Here is a 17,226-nt window from a genome sequence, read left to right as displayed (position 1 = left end):
AGCTTCCACAGGCCCAAAACCAACCAGACTCCTCCCTTAGTTGCAGGAGCAGAGAAGGCCAGGGTAGACTTCTTTCAGCCCCTTCCCCAAAGAAGGCCCCACTCAGTTTCCAACAGTCCCTTCCCAGGCCAGCTGTACTCTGTAGTTTATAGGCCCTTTCACACTCCTCATCCAATCCCTCCCACCGGCCTATCCACAGACAGCCTGTATCACGGCACCTAGCACCAAGCACAGCACAGAGCAGGTGGTGGAGCAGACAGCAGAATAGAGCCCATCCCAGAGACAGGGTGGCCCCAAAGCCCTCTCCATCCCTCCATTCCAATTCTCAAGTGTCTAGGATAAGCTGGGACTGACGTTTCATCTGGGATTTATGAGCTCAGGCCTCAGGCCGGCATCATTGCTGTTTGGCATATGAGGAAGTGAGGGAGCCAGAGGAGCCTTATGCCTAATGAGCCTTTCATTGACTCAGCAAGCAGTAGTTGTGGGCCTAGCTGGCCAGATTGGGCTCCCACACACACTGTTCAGGTCATGTCTCAGCAAGGAAGACTCTCAGGATGACCAGGTCCACACTGTGATCTGACAGTTTCTAGCCTCAAGGACCACTCTGTCTAACCCAGGCAAGGACACAGGTAGGCTTATAGACATGCAGCTTATAGATATAGAAGCCCACTTTTTTTTTTCTTGTTCTTTTTTTTTTTTTTTTTTTTTTTTTTTTTTTTTTTAGGAAGATTCTTGTGTAGTCCCAGCTGATCTTAAACTCTCTCTCTACATGACCAAAGATGACCTTGAATTTCTGAGGGTCCTGCTTCCACCTCCCAAGTCCTGGAATTACAGGTGTGCATCACTACACATGGTTTATGAGTGCTAGAAATAGAACCCAGGGCCAAGTATTTGAGCATCCCCAGATCCAGATTTTAAAAAATAAGGGGCTGGAGAGGTGGCTCAGCAGTTAAGAGCACTGGCTGCTCTTACAGAGGGCCCAGGTTCAATTCCCAGCACCCACATGGTGGCTAACAACTGTCCTAACTCTAGTTCCAGGGGATCTGATGTCCTCTTCTCACCTCTTTAGGCATTACGCACATGCACAAGTGCACTTACATATATGCAGGCAAAACACTCATACACATAAAATAAAAATAAATAAATAGAATTTTAAAACATATTTAAAAAAATAATAAAGGAACAACATAAGTTATCTTCCTTTTGAAACATTCAGGAAAGCCCTGGACCCTGGGACACAAGACAAGGCTCTGGAAAGGTGCTGGAGATTAGAAGACCTAAAGTTGGGGTGTAGTTTTGCCTCGTTGGGAATCTGCCTCGGGGCTGGAGGAAGGGCCCAGAGGCGATCTGAGAACAACCCGCCTTCACAAAGGCCCTGCCCCCAGCCCAACAGACAGATGAAGCTCCGAGGACAGTCCTTGCAGTGGTCCAAGTCTGCATGTCTTGCCATAGCTTCGGAAGCAGTCGAGCTCATCTGAGTTCAGGGTCTGCCCACAATCTGAGTCCAGGGCCTGCTTGCCAGGCCTGCATCGCATACAGGCAATGCCAATGGATTTCTTGGTGATCCTGAAGCGCATCCCTGAGACGATCCTTCCACTAGTGGGCCGGCAGGACCAGCCCTAGCTGTGCCTCCAACCCAGAGTAGGCCAAGAACCCCACCTCCCAGCAAGCACACACCACAATCGGGGCAGGTATGCAGGGTGACCTGTTTTGTCCCCATTTTGCAAAGGGGGACAATAAATGGTATCTGTTTCATATTGACCATGCAGTAGACATACCAGTAGGCTTTCTACAAGTGCTATATCACAGACACTTAGGTGGAAAGGCTGTATCCCTGTAGAACAGGTAGAGAAATTGAGGCTTCTGTTTCTGAAAGCGGGCCTGAGCATGCGCCCTTTCACCTCACAGCCTCGGCCTGGCCCAGCCTCCGCTCTGTCCATAACAGAAAAGGCAGCAGGCAGACACACTGGAGGGCAGTGGGTCACAGAGTGAGAGGACTTGAGCTGCTGAAAATAGGGCAGCTGGGAACTCATGACAGGTCTTCCTGATGCAGCAGAAATCAACCATTGCCTCAGAAATCAACCATTGCCTTCTCTTGGGACATCAAAGAAAGAGCCAAGGGCCTCAGGGCGACACACAGACTCAGGGCCTGCCAAGCATATCCCCCTTCCCACTGTCCACCCCTTTCCCCACTGTCTACCTCCTGGGCCTTCCAGACACTTTTGTCACCTCCCCTTACCCAAATCCTGTCTCATCCCACAAACTAGCACCCGGCACTTGCTCTTTTTTGTTCAAGACCTATCCCTGTCCTGCACTAATGATGAATTCATTGACACATCTAGTTCAAAAGACTTTATGAAAAATGTACAGTGGATGACTCAGTCCCAGTGTGCCTAGCACTGAGCTCAGGGGTCTCCTAAAGTGCAAGAATAAGACAGTCCCAGGAAAGCTGAGATGGCATCATGTGCCTGGACCTGGACTAGACCAGGATTGCTGCCCTCAAGCAGCTTTGGATCTGAAAGTGGCTTCCATTCAATGAACAAGCTCTATCAAAGACATCTGCTCAGCCCTTCATCCACAGATCAACACCGCAGTATAAGGAAGATATTATCTTTTCTATGATACACAGAAGAAACTAAGGCTCTAAAAGGTGATATAACATGCCCAGCGTCACAGAGCTACAAGTGGCATGTCAAGACTTGAACTCAGATCCAATGAAATAGATCAAAGGAAGGGTAAATTCCAGTGTGCACGTGAAGGAGATGGAAAAACATAAAGATGTCCTCTAACTCAGTTTTGTAGCCCATGTCTGCATGTCCCAGGCAGTTAGAACATATGTAGATAAAGGAAGTAAGGGAGAGGGGCTGGGGCCTTATTTAGTCATCTCCAAGCTAGGGGAGCACATGCTCCAGCTCAAAATATATTCATTTCCTTTTTTTTTTTGGTCTTTTTGAAGCAGGGTCTCCCTGTGGCCCCAGCTGTCCTGGAACTCACTATGTAGGCCAGGCTGGCCTTGAACTCACAGAGCTCTGCCTGCCTCTACCTCCCAAGTGCTGGGACTACAGGCGTGCACCACATTTCCCTTTTTATAATCAATTCTGTCTGCTTTCTTTCAGCACAAGGACCAGGAAGGAAGTAAGAAGCATGCTTTTCCTTTGAGTCAGCAATTCAGGCCCACTTCCTCTAGGCCTGCTCTTGCTCACTCTTTCCTAACTCTGGCCCCACTGAGACAGCCTCTCTCAGTAGCAGAAGAAACCCACTGTGGCCTACTCCAGCACTAAGTGCCACCAAGGAGGCCTGCCAGGTGTCAAGGAAACATGAAAACGGACAGTCCATTCTCCTTGCAGGGAGCACAGAGAAGGTGCCCTGTGCAACTATTCACTAGAACTTCATTGAGGTATCTTTAAGTTCAAGCTTAAAGTCAGGCATGGTGGCACATGCCTTTAATCCCAGCACTCAGAAGGCAGAGGCAGGCAGATCTCTGTGAGAAATCGTCCAGCCAGGTCTACACAGTGAGTTCCAGGCCAGCTGAGGCTTCAGGAAGACCCTGTCTCAAAAAGACCAAATAAACAAACAAATTCAAGCTTAAGATAGAGGAAAGGGGAGGGATGAAGCAATGACTCAGAGGTTAAGAGTACTGCCTGCTCTTCCAGTTAAGAGTACTGCCTGCTCTTCCAGTTAAGAGTACTGCCTGCTCTTCCAGAGGACCTGGGTTCCATTCCCAGCATCCACCATGGTAGCTAACTATCCATAACTCCAGTTCCAGGGATTCCAATGCCCTCTTTCTGGCCTCCATAGGCATTGCATGACATGGGCATACTTATATATGTACAGGCAAAACACCCATACACATAAAATTAAAATTAAGGCTCAGTTTGTAGAATACTTGTCTAGCATACATGAGGCCCTAGGTTCCATGCCTGGGATTCCCAGCAACACACAAACTTGTTCTGGTGGCACACCTGTAATCCCAGCACTCTGGAGGTAGAGGCATGAGGATCACAAGTTCAGGGTCATCCATGGCTACATAGTGAGTTTAAGGCCAGTCTAGGATACAGGAGACCCTCACTAAGCATGGTGGCACACATTGTACTTCTAGTACATGGGAGGGCAAGGCAGCAGGATCACCTTGAGTGCAGGGCCAGCTTGAGTTTTATAGTGAGATCCTGTCTTGAAAAAAAAAATCCAAAGATATAAGGAAGGTTCCACAGTTCAGAGGAGGAAGGGCAGTCCAGGCAAAAGGCCTAATTCTGACAGAGGCACAAAGGCACAGAAAATCAATGGCTGTTGCAGACAATCTAGTGTCCCCTGCGTGGGGAAAGCTGAAGGGAAGTCAGGGACAGGTGCTGCAGGGCCTTCAGCACCACCTGAAGGCCATGGAGGCTCTTCTGTAGGAGATGGAAAGCAACTGATCAACTTTTAAACTGTGAAGGGCATGGTCTGGTGTGTTTCAAAACAATTAGATGGTTTGGGGGTTTTATACTGAGCAACGGGACAGACATCAGAAGACTAGTGCAAATAACGGGCTGAATGGAGCCAGCAGCGAGAAGACATACATGTATCACCTTTCAGATTGGATGCAGGAGCTAGGGCTGCCCAGGGGAAGAAGTGGGTGTCCCTCCAGGGTTCATGGAGCTCGGGTCACCTCTGTACAGCTCTACCTCACATGGAAACTGCGGCTGGAGGAAGCCAGGACCATCTCTGGCCTGGCCAGGGCTCACCATGGTTCTCTGAAGTTCTCCCTATTGCAGAGTTCAATCTCCAAAATGGAACATTCGAGATGGCTTACCCACTCCAGTTATGTCTGTTGAATGGCTACTGCAGAAAAGGCAGAATTCTACACATGAGGAGGAGCCATGAGCTTATTAAACTACCTGACTATAACGTGCCATCAGCTTTGTCTTTTTTTTTTTTTCCAGATACTGGAGAAAAACTGTTGCCAAAAAATTTAAATTCTCCTTAGTAAGTCTTTTTCAACGCGTTCAGTTTTCTCCCACAGCCCTGGGGCTACACAGACTCATGACAAAAATCATCCAACATGCTCTGCTAATGTGCTGGGTGCTCTCATTAGCACAGATACTACCGATAAAAAGGGCAGTCTCCCAGAATCTGAGCATCTCACCTGTAGACACAGGTACTGGCAGAGAGAGGTGAGAACCCCAGTCTGCTACCCTGTCCACCACACTGTGTGGCCTCAGTATCCCTAAAGATAGCCCTCCAAGCTGTAGAGACCAATACACAGGCTCTTCCTTGACCCACAGCCCCAAACTGGAGCAGTTTCTCCTAAGACAGTTCCCCAAACGTGCTCTGCTGAGAATTCCCAAAGGGCCCTTCTCTGGGGGGAAGTTTTGCATCCCCTGCCTGTGACAACAGTAGACCCTGGGCAGCCCTCGCTTCCAATGTGACTTTCCCAGTGTCTCTTGATAATACCTTTCCCATTTCCCCTCCCACTGTGAAATACCACCCTGATACCATGGGGCAGAATTTTCACTTTTCCCCCTTGATTTCTCAACATAAAACAAGCCAACGAAACTTGCTATGTAGCACTGGCTGGCCTGGAGCTCACTATGTAGACCAGGATGACCTCAAACTTGCAGTGATCCTCCTGCAGTGCTGAGTGTTGGGATTATAGGCAGGCATTCATTACCATGACCGGCTTCACCCCAGACTTTTTTGTTCTGAAGTAGTCTGCATGGCCACTTACTGATGGCCATGAAACTGTGCCGGACACAGAGGGCTTCGAGAGGGAGCGAGGAGAGAGAGAGAGAGAGAGAGAGAGAGAGAGAGAGAGAGAGAGAGAGAGAGAGAGAGAGAACGAACCACCACAAAGCTCACCTGTGCCTCCTATCAAATAAATATCTTTCAAAGCACGTTCAAGAATCCCATTCCATGGAGCAGCCTCTGAACCTTAATCCTGGGCTGCTGTGTCTGATCAAAAACTGATCCCCCTTATCCCTCTCCTAAGAATGTTATAGTCATTTACTTACTTCCTGTCCCCCAAAACACAAAAGTGCCACAACGTATTGTTTCCACGTCCTATTTCGTGTGTCTGGCACAAGGCCTGGGACCTGGCAGATGCTCAGAGAAACCTCTGTTCATAGAAACCTCCTGGAGGGAGCAGAGTGGCCCAATAGAAAGGGCATAAGCCACCCCTGCAAACTTGTAGCTCAGAGGAGGTGGCATTCCATTCATGAGGGTCCCAGGAGAGCCAGGACACTGGCTACTGAAAAAGAGACTAGCCTTAGGCAGAACGTGAAGCAGAGCTGCTCCTTAAATGTCCACTGTGATGGGCCAGGCCACTCCAGGGATATGCTTGTGTAGAGGTCTGGCACCCAGCCAGCACTAGAGAGATGTTTGTGGAATGGAATGGAACAAACTGAAAAATGCTGGTGATTTGTTCTTCTGGCTGCAGAGGCCAGCTCCCCTCTGGGGGCAGTTTGTAGGCAAATGATCTCAGGCCTGCTGCCTTGTTTCCTCTAACGAAGCTTCTCCCCTTTGCAGCTCAACTCCGGGGAGTGTGGGAAGAGGCAGTGCTCAGCAGCAACCCAGTAGCCTGCACTGAGGCAGCGCACACAGCTTCCCCCAGAGGGTGTGGACATCGAGACCACCACCACCACCCTCACCGCCCCCAGCACCATGACCCACTGGGCCTGGGGTTTCAGAGCACAGCAACACCTGCCTCCACCTTGTGGGGCCTCTCTGGGGAATGAAGGAGAAGAGGAAGGAGGCAGAAAGTCTTGCTGACTTATGTAACCTGCTTCCTAGGCTTCCTCAGAGTCAGAGCTCAGCAGGTCAGAGGCCCTGCTGGGTGCAGCAAGTCACAGCCCAGCTCTGTGGCTGGTGAGAGGCTGGGGAAGAAACAGCAGTCTCCCACCATCTGCTGCCAGTCCCCCAGATCTCCAGACCTCTGCACAGGCCCCTCCTGCTAGACGCTGGGAACCAGGAAGGCCTGTTGTTTTCCAAGTGTGTGAAACAGAGGCTGGCTGGCTTCCCTGGCTGCACACCAAGCTCTGGGCTCTGACCAGGGGGTGAGGGTTAAAGGAGCCAGGGCTGCAGCTGGCATGCCAAGGGCCCTCCCTTGACAGTAGCTCCCAGCTTCCGGCTCTGAAATTTCTCCCCACTTCCTCCTAGAGAATCAGCTCTGGCAGACAGGGGCCAAAGAGGAGGGGCCCCACCCCAGCACTGCATCGCCTGCCAGGGCAATCTCACTTCCCTTTCCTGCCATCACTGAGCTTATCCTCTGGCCCTGTGCAGCTTTAGACTACCACCACCCAGCATGTGCTCAGCCCCTGGACCACCAGCCAGGAGGGAACCAGGAGAGGAAGGAGAGGAGGCACAGGGAGGGGATGGGTGGAGGAGGTAAGCTTGAGGACCACTTCCCAGGCTTGCATAACGTTAACTTAAAATATATATATATATAACTTTTATTTCATTGTGTTTGTGTGCGAGTTGGTTCTACCACATGGGATCCAGAGATCAAGTTCAGGTAGTCAGGCTTAGTGGCAAGCGCCTTCACCAGCTGAACCAGCTCACAGGTGCTTTGGGGGTATTTTGTTTTGTTTTGAGACAGGGTCTTACTACGTACCCTTGGCTGGCCTAAGAACTCAGTATTTAGACTAGGCTGGCTTTGAACTCACAGAGCTCCACTGATCTCTGCTTCTTCAAGTGCTGGGATTAAAGGTGTATACTATCATGCCTGGCACTTTTTTTTTTTTTTTTTTTTTTTTTTTTTTTTTGTCTTTTTTGAGACAGGGTCTCCCTGTAGTCCCAGCTGTCCTGGAACATGGTTGGCCTCGAATTTGAGACACTCTTCCTGCCTTGGCCTCCTGAGCACTGAGATCATAGGCCATGTTCATCTATAACAGTGACTTTATAAACCTGTACCTCTGGACCCACAGCCACCCATTGTGATAGGTGCACAAATTTCCCAAACATAAAAACTGAGACCCAGAGAATCCAAGCCCTTGGCCAAAGCCATGGAGCTCATGAGCAGTAGCCAAATTTGTCTGACTATAAAATCCATACAACAAACTTTGGGACTCTAACTCTAGGGAGTCCCTCCCCCAACTCTGCTGCCCCAACACACACACACACACACACACTGGGTACACTACCTGGGAAATTCCTATAGAGATAGAAAAGACACTATGCCCTCCCTGGGGAGGGAACCCCAAGCTTTAAACAGTTCCTCCCTATGGATACTACTTGAGGATCACAGAACAGTCCTGGGAAGGACCTGGCTTGGGAACAGGATATTTCTAAGGAGCTGGGTTGCTGGTTGCTGGCTGCTGGCTGCTGGCAAGTTTCCCCAATTAGCCTACAGCAGCTCAGTTCAGGGCTGAGGAGCCCCACAGGTTCCAGCAGAGCACAGCACCTCACAGGGCACAGTGCTAGAAGCTATGCCTTCTTCTCTTGGGTACAAAACAGCTCTGCTTGGGCCTTCGCCCCTTCTTACTGCAGAACCTGCACAATGAGGAGAGAGCCCAGAGACCTTGCAGGTCAAAGCCTTTCGCCTCCTCTTTGATACACTGAGGAATTGAATCCCAGAGGAGAAAAAAAAGGAGTTTGCCCTGGTATGAGGACAGTGAAGAAGTGGGGCTCCAGCTCCCATCTTACCAGGGTGCCCCCCTCAGATGGCACCCTCTCTGCATCTGTCCCTTACCCTGCTCTCCGGCTCCTCTCCCCACATTCTGCTTCCCTTTCCTAACCCTGCCCAGCAAGGTCAGCTCTGAGCCTCCCTCTTGCTCTCCCCAGGCTCACTCCACCCCACCACCACTTCTCTGGGCCAAGTAGCCATTCTTGGGTGGTTTAATTAGCTGATTATGACCGCAGCCTGCTGGATTCAGTGCCCAGAATTCTGTCCCCTGTAATGAGGTGGGTTCTGAGCACTTGCCCAGTGGGCAGCCAAATGGGAGCTCTAGGCTATGCCAGCCAAGGAAGGCTCTCCATCTACATAAAGAGCTGCTTGATCCTGGTGGGTCATAGGAAGCTATGGCCCCCTTCCTCAAGCCAGGTCAAACCACACTGGGTGTACTAGAGCCAGACCCATTTGTCTATCCTCAAGGGGGACTCCCTGTTCCCCCATGCCACTGCCCAGAGCAGGGAAAGGCTCAGGGAATTTCTGAGCAAATGCATGACAGAAGGAGCCCACCCTTTGGGGCCAGAAAGGAGAGCTCCATAGTAAAGTACTTAAGAACTGGGATTGGGGCTAGAGAGGTGGCTCAGTGGTTAAGTACACTGACTGCTCTTGCAGAGGACCCAGTTCAGTCCCCAGCTCCTAACAACCTAACAAACATCCATAATTCCAGATCCAGGGGGATCTGATGCCCTCTTCTGGCCTCTATGCCATTGCGCACATGTGGCACACTTATGTCCATGCAGGCAAAACAACTTAAAAAAAAAAAAAAAAGAAGTGGGATTTGGGGAGGGAGATATAGCTTGCCTAGCACGCATGAAGCCCTGGGTTCAATCCCCAGCATCACATAAACCAAGCATGTTGCTGCACACCTGTAATCCAAACACTCTGGAGGCCGAAGCAAGAGGATACAAAGTTCAATGTCATCCTTGGCTACATAGGGAATTCAAAGTCAGCCTGAGATCAAGGCTCTGCCTAAAAGCAAAAACAAAACAGGGCTAGGGCTATAGTTCAATTACAGAGTGTTTATCTAGCATGCATGAGGCCCTAGCTTCAATCCCCAGTGGCATTGGATTTAGATACACAAAGAGGGGCTAGACAACACTACCATGGGAGATCAGCAGCAGCAAAGGCTGCCAATCCCTTGCCAAGAAGCTCCATGGTCAGAAAATACATCTTCTTAGCAAGGGAAAGTCAGTCATCCAGTGACCTCAGCCTTTTGGGTCACAAGCCTAATCTAACTCCTGTGGCTCTGAGCTATTCTTGAGATGTTCTGAAGCCTACAGTGATGTCTCAACATCATCATCAACTACACTGCCCATCCAGCCCCCCAACTCAAGGTTGTCTTCTCCCAATAAAACACCGACAGTCAGCTTCCTTCACTAAATAATATTTATGGAGTTCAGTGCCATGCCAGGCTTGCAGGGAAAGCAGGGACAAGCCAACCTGGGCCAGGTGCCCTTGAAGAATTCTTGACCTCCTATGAGGCTATCACAAGCATGCAAATAATGAGGAAGCAAGCAGAGAGGGAGGTGAGTGTGCAAAGGGAAGATGGCAAAGAGGGCCAAATGCACTTTGAGGATCAGCGAGGGATTCCTAGAAGAATCCAGGCCTTGTCAGATGGGAAGAGCATTGTGTGAGGCCACATCACCCCCTGGGCACTAAATACTGAGACTTTGAGGCCTGAAAAGTGAAACCTATCAGTTCCCCTTCCAGGGGAGCTAGCCTGGTAAGTGAGGCAGACCCAAGGAAAGCATCCAAGGCTAATGCTCAGCACTGACATTCTGCCAAGGTTCTGAGCTACACCTATTTCAAGTTTTAAACACTCAAGACAACCTTCTCCCTGCTTTAGAGGTAAGGGAGCCACAACAGAGAAAGGGTTAAACAATCAGCTGTTGCTGGGTGTAGTGGCGCACACCTTTAATCCCAGCAGAGGGATTAAATCACAGAGGCAGGCAGATCTCTGTGAGTTCAAGGCCACCCTGGTCTACATAGTGAGTTCCAGGATAGCTGGGGCCTGGACCCTGTCTCAAAAAGACCAAAAAAAAAAAAAACAAACAATCAGCTGTTGAGTGTCTGAATTGGGATTTGAAACCTTGAAATCTTAGTTCTTCCCAGAGCCTAAACTCTATGCTAATCATCTACTAACCTCTGCCTTGTAGATCTGATAGCATCCTAGAGAGGCTGGCCTAATGGAGGGCCCCACAACACCTGAGAGACTCAGGCTACTTCCTGGAGGAAGTGATCCTTGAAGATTCTTGAGGGGAAGAGGGAAGTGTGTCCAGGAGGGAACAGCCTGGGTAGAGGTGATTAACCTTCAAGGACCTGCCAATAACTAGTTAATTTGATGTCCTTGGTGGCTGGAGATGAGATTGGAGAATGCAAGCTGCTGCTGGAGGAGGATTGCATGGAAAGAGTGGGAAGTGACCTTCCTGACCCTCAGCATTCACCACTGATCTCACCCAGGACCCAGCTCCTTGGGAGTTTCTATTGGAGGTCTCTGCCTTACCAGTCTATAACAGAGGTCTAAACTGTCCAATCCCCCATTTGGGGCCCCCAGAAGAAAGGCCAACCATCCCTTAAACCAGTAACAAGGAGAAAGGCCACACACATGCGGCTGGTTTGACTTCTACAGAGAAACCAGGACTCAGAGTGGGTGAATGACATACACTGGGTCACACAGCAATGAGTAAGCAGTGGAGCAAAGGCTGGGATGCTGCTAGCATGGTCTATCCCAGTCTACTTCCCTCCCCGTCCCTTGGCCCCTTTCCAAAACTTCTTCATACCCATTGGTGGCAACGCTGAGGGGAAGGGTGACACTGCAAGAGGACCAAGGGGGCCTGTTGTGGCTCCACAGACCCAGGGCCAGGTGGAAGAGACCACCTGCTTCACAGCTGCTTAAACAGCTCAAGCGTTGAGGCTTTCTGCCTCCTGGTGGACTGACCTGGGCCACAGCCCCAGCCTTGCTGAGGCCCTTTAGTCCCTAGCCAGATTTTTCTCAGGGCCTGGGACCCACACTCCGTGGGGGACTCTGTCAGACAGGGCCCTGTCCTTGAGGTGCCAACTTCAGTCACAAAGAGCTCCAGCAACCTGCGAGCTCAGAGCCCTTGGGGCCTGGCCTCCCAGGACCTCATCTGGCATCAGGTCTCCTGAGCAGGAACAAGGAGTTCCTCTGAAGCTGTTCTAGAGATGGAGGCCAGTCCCAGGAAGGAGGAGGCTGTCTCCTGAGAGATGACCCAGCCAGGGCTCCTCTGTGGGCTCCTCTGTGAGGAGGGAGGCAAAGAAGGGGCTGGGACAACAGAGTTGTTTGTTTCCCTCTCAAAGCCAGCCACCCTGTCCTACTACCCCTACTCCATTTCTAGGATTCAAGCCACCCACCTCCTGGACAAGACCCATTCTGCACATGGCAGGGCAGGCCCAGAAGCCACGTGGAGGACCCTTGTTCTGTCCCAGCTCAAATATAGGGAAGAAGTCTCACCCTCATCAGCCCCATGCTAAGTGAGGGGCACTGCCTCTTCAGAGGCCTCCAGTCAGATAGGTTGCTACATCCTCTTCCTGGGACCTCACAGTCTAAAAAAGGAGCCACAAATCCCCCTCTCCTCTGAGCACCCAATGTAATGTGGGACACAGCACTTGAGTACTGAGGGCTCCCTAATGGAAGAGATGGAACTTATTTCAGCACTAGCGGGCCCCTGGGGCTGACCTGAGATGAGAGGCAAGAAGCAAGAGTTCAGTCCTGTTCACCAAAGCTCTGTCAGGCAGCTTCCACGAACCAAATCCGGAGGCTGGTGTGCCCACAAACAAGAAGCAGACATGGCCACAACCAAAACAAGCTTGCAACTGAAGAGCCAAGGGCCCCTGGGGTATGAATGAATGGGAATACACTGATACCCACTCACTGCAGTACCCAGGGCCTGCTGGCCAGGGCCACCATGCCTCTCTCAGCCTTGCCCTCACATTTCCATAGCTGAGCTAGTGCCAGTACCTGGGCATGGGCTCTTCTGTCTAGAGCACACTTCTAGGCCTTTCTCATACTCAAGTATGCAGTTCAGGATCATCTGCTACAGGATGCCCTTCTATACCTCCACTGGAGTCAGAGGACCCTCCCTCCAGAAGCACATCTGCCCTTGGGCCAATTCACAAATCACAGGATGCTTTTTCTATTCTACAGGGATTTCCAAGTGCTTTGTGACTGTTTTTTGCAGAGAAGAGGTGGATGGGTCACCCCCTAGGTCCCCAGGCCCAGAGCCTGGAGGCTTGTAGGAAAGCAGGGAGCATCCCTCTCTCCTCTGCCTGCTGTAACCAGCCATGCCCTCAGCACTCCACCAAAGCCCCCAGGTCCACAGCCACTACCTTCTGCATACATACAAGCATATTGCCATAGCCCCTCTATCCTCTGTAGTCTTTCTCTGCTTTTGGAGCTCCAGGACCCAGCTGTCCTAGGCTGCTTGCCACTTCTCTCCATCCCAAGTGCCTGTGCTGTCCCCCAGGTTCTATCGTCCCTACCGTCTTCTCAATGCCAATATCATCTGTGTCCTCCAAGGCAACTACCTGTATCCACACAGAAGACTTTCAAGTCCCTACCTACCCCTCCATCCTTAGCCTAAACTCCAGATGTACCCATCAGAGCCTCCCTCAACTTCCTCAGTCTCCATCTAGAGCCCACTCCTGGCTCCTCTGCCACCTGCTTCCACCCATGCAGACCTCAGCTAGAGTCAGCAGGGTCACCCAGGAAGCAGTGGAGGATGGTCTGGCAGAGGTCAAGAGGCCACTCTGAGCCACCTGCCTCCCTGCCTGTTGTGCTTCCACTGAGACAGCCCACGTGAAAGGCCCTGGAGGAGGCAAGCTACAACTCAGGACCCCTGACCCCATGCCAACTGGAGGCTCCAACTTCAGGCCAGAAGGCACAGGCTTGGAAGGAAGACAGCCATCAGAGGAGTCTGCAGCCCAGAGGCCAGCTAAGAATCAGGGACAGTGGGCCAGGCTCACTGCCACACCCAGTAGCCCAGGAGCAATCCTGCCAAAGCCACAGGACTTCCCCAAGTTCCGGCCAAGATGGGTCACCCAGGGCCTAACCACCTCAAGAAACAACAGCCAAGGTTCATAGAGAGCTAGTGATGTCCTTGCTGCAGTCACCCTCCTACTGCTCCCCCACAAGGGGTGGGGTAAGAGTTTACCAACACCTTCAGAAAAGGAAATTCTACTCCAGCCCATTGCCTCTCAGGAAGTCCCTCCTGCTACCTCAATCTGATCCTTCAGGTTGCCTTTAGAATCACTAGGATCAGCCCAGGAGAGATATTTGGGTACAGGTGGAAGGCCAACTGTGGATGAGAGAAGGCCTTTCCCCACCTCAGTAGAAGTATAGAGTAGCACAGAGGATTTGATGGGCAGAGACCACTGGCTGAATGGCAGTGGACATGTTACTTCATCTTTCTGATTCTATTTCCTCATTGGGAACAGCAATCCTTACCTTACCCACAGGGGAGAATCCAGTGAGATTATACACATACTTTGTGTGTGTGTGTGTGTGTGTGTGTGTGTGTGTGTGTGTGTGTGTAAGCCAGTGTAAAGACCAGAAGTCAACATCTGGTGTCTTCCTCACCCTCTCCACCTTAGTTTTTGAGCCAGCACCCCACTAAACCTGACTACTGACCAGAGAGTTCCAGAGACATGCCTGTTTCCATGCTCTCACAGCACTAGGGATAGAGACTCACACCACTGTGCCCAGCTTTTACGTGGGTTCTGGGGATCCAAATTGAAATCTTTATACTGAGCCATCTCCCCACCTCCTCTAATACCAACAGCAAAGTTCCAATCAACCAGCAGGCCTGATGGACTCTGCTTTCTTATTCATACGCATATATATCAGACCCATCCTCCCTGAAGCCTTGGTTCTCAGGCTTCTCCCTGGCCTCCTCATGTGTGTCCCTACGTCCAGTCCAGGCCTGCTCCTTCCTTCTGCCCTCCTAGCTACAGAGGCACTTCTCTGAGAGGAAGATCTGTTCCTTTTCTTCCATTGACTCCCCCTCTCTCCTTTCAATCAATCTCAGCTTTGGGAGAAAAATCCTGGCCCCTTAGCCTGACATTCCCCGTTGGGGGATGATTGCCCTGCATTCACCACCTAAAACTCTCTCAGGCTGCAGGCCTTGCTCCACACCTCCAGGCCTTGGCTTCCTCATCCTCCCAGGTAAAGCTAAGCAGCTCTAATTTCCCCACAACAGCTTCCCACCATGTCCTGCCCAGGTCTCAAGTGGAGACACTTCTTCCATCTCCCATAGCACTTGTCATCCTGCATTACAATCACCTGCTGTGCTCTAAATCCTCTGAAGATTCAGCTCAGGGAATCCCAGCCCCAAAGCACATGGAAACCAGTCCATCAACATTTATTGAATGAATATATGTTCTCAGAAGGGCTATGGAGAAATGGATATGGCAAAAAAAGGAGTCTCACCCCTTCAGATAAGGACAGGGGGCTGGGTCACCTAGCCACCTGCCCTGGGAACTGGCCCTCAAGGTGAATGCAGACACCTCATGATCCTCTGCAGTCACTCCCTTGACCCTGGGTGTCCCCAGAAGGCAGTGACAGTTTCTGATTAATTTTCATCCTCACTTTCCTCCACAGGGTACAATTTGAGACAGAGGGATAGATGTAATAACTCCAGAGCCTTAGAGTACTGGATATTTACAATGTCCTCTTCCAATTCATGAAGTAGAATCTCATGGTTGATGGAACACAGTGGTAAAAATCTATTTGTGATTTTGCTTTTCTTGTCCAGGTATGTCTGGATAAAAAGAGGCGGACCTCATGGGAGAGTGTGAGGGGACCAGCAGGGCCACCATAGGGTAGGATTTATTTAGCCAGACCATGTCTCCAAACCTAGGCACTACCTGCTCCCATGCGTATTGAACTCTGTAAGCCCAGGGAAAGCCATGAAAAAGGGAGTGTGGAAGGTTCCAATTTACAGATGGGAACCCTAAGGTGGGAAAGGCCAAGGTGACCTTCAGATGAACCCAAGGTCTGCTCTTGGGTTAGAAGGGAGAACAAGGGGAGTCAAAGACAAAGTCATGGCCTTAGACAGGGTCTCTAACAGGTGTCTGGCAGCCCACAGTGTCTTCATCCTGTGACAATGTGGACTGTCCAGGGCTGTGACATTTATCCCCTAGCCAGAAAGGCTCAGCAGGGCTGAGTCACCCTGGTCACCAGCAGCACAGGAGAACAAAAGAAGACAATGGCTGCTGACTCCCTGCTATGCCCTGAAGGGTGCAAAACCTGACCTCTCAGGCAAGACGGTGGGGAAATGGATAAGGCAGAAGAAGGAGTCTCACCCCTTCTGACAAGGACAGGGGCCTGGGTCACCATGCGGGCTAGCCAGCTGCCCTGGGGACTGGCCCTCAAGGTGAATACAGGCACCTCATGATCCTCTACAGTCTCTCAAGACTGTGCTTCTGGCACAGAGTGGGTACCTCTGCCTAAACTCACACCTGGGATCCACACATTACCTGACAGGGCCTCAGGATGAGCCACAGACACACTGTCTTGCCTCTGCCTCCTCCTGACCTTACACAAGTCAAGTGACCTCTCTTATCCTTCACTTCCTCTTTGGAAAACCAGGAAAGGAAAATTAACCTCCTGGAAGAGGCATTGGTGCGAAGGCTGGTGGGAGGCAGTTTCTAACCATGAGAAGTCTGAGTTACCTCAGTGCCTCAGTGTTTATTCCTGGGAAGTGGGAATAACCTCTGGAGGCCCTTTCCCAGGATGTTGAAGAGTCTCCGACGGCAGTGGGTGAGAAAGCACTTTGTTCAAAGGTCTCAAAATGTAGTGACCAGAGGGGTGGTTCCTATCTGGTCAGTCAGTTCCTTCCAGGGGCATCTCTGATCCCCTACTATATGCCTAGTATAAAGCAGGAGTTTAATAAGTATCAGACAAAAGGATGTTGAAGGCATTGAGGGCACAAAAATAAGAGGGTAAAGAAAGAAATGAACAAAACAACAGGTGAAAGAAGGGGCCAGGGATGGGCACAGGCCAGGGGACTACAAGTGGGACTCTCAGAGGCCAGGAGGGTAGAATGGCAGGAGGTTGACCAGGGCTTATCTGTGTCAGAAGGGCTGTCCCTATGGGCTCCCCTGTCCCAGACCCTCACACTTTACCCTAGTTTCTATTTTGGAGGTCTAGCCTCTCCTGTTAGGGCAGGCTCTACAAAATAGAAGCCCCTCTCCCCTCCCTCAGCTTGACAGCTCTGGGTCAGTTCCCTGGCTCTAGAGGTCAAAGAGGAAGGAAGCAGTGTGAATGAACCCGCTTTTTCTGGCCCCACACAGAACACCCCACTCTGTGTGACCTGTGTCTCCACTCATGACATTGGGGGCCAGAAATGAGTGTATCCATAGCTCTGGGCTGCCAGGCTCTGCAGGTATTTTCTGACTTGCATCTGTGGAGGTGTGCTCTAGTCTCCCAGTATTGGGAAGACGTGGCAGCATCATATCATGGTGTCATGTCGGTCAGAGTGACAGCCTATGCCTGCCAGCCAGAGCATGTGTTAGTCAAAGAGTCCGAGTGACAGGATATGTATGTCCTGGTATGCCCACATGTGTGT

General features: G+C 50.9%; 1 protein-coding gene across 3 annotated transcripts in view; it reads right to left on the bottom strand.

Moving 5' to 3' along the window:
* Arrb1 (arrestin beta 1) overlaps positions 1–17,226 on the bottom strand; it is an 84,756-nt gene that overhangs the window by 66,732 nt on the left and 798 nt on the right. The gene's annotated exons all lie outside the window — the stretch shown is intronic.

This window comes from Nannospalax galili, unplaced genomic scaffold (genome assembly GCF_000622305.1).
Source record: "Nannospalax galili isolate Female #2095 unplaced genomic scaffold, S.galili_v1.0 scaffold278, whole genome shotgun sequence".
Lineage (NCBI taxonomy): Eukaryota > Metazoa > Chordata > Mammalia > Rodentia > Spalacidae > Nannospalax > Nannospalax galili.
The sequence above is the reverse complement of the archived record's forward strand: the minus strand, read 5'-3'. Positions and strand labels throughout refer to the sequence as shown.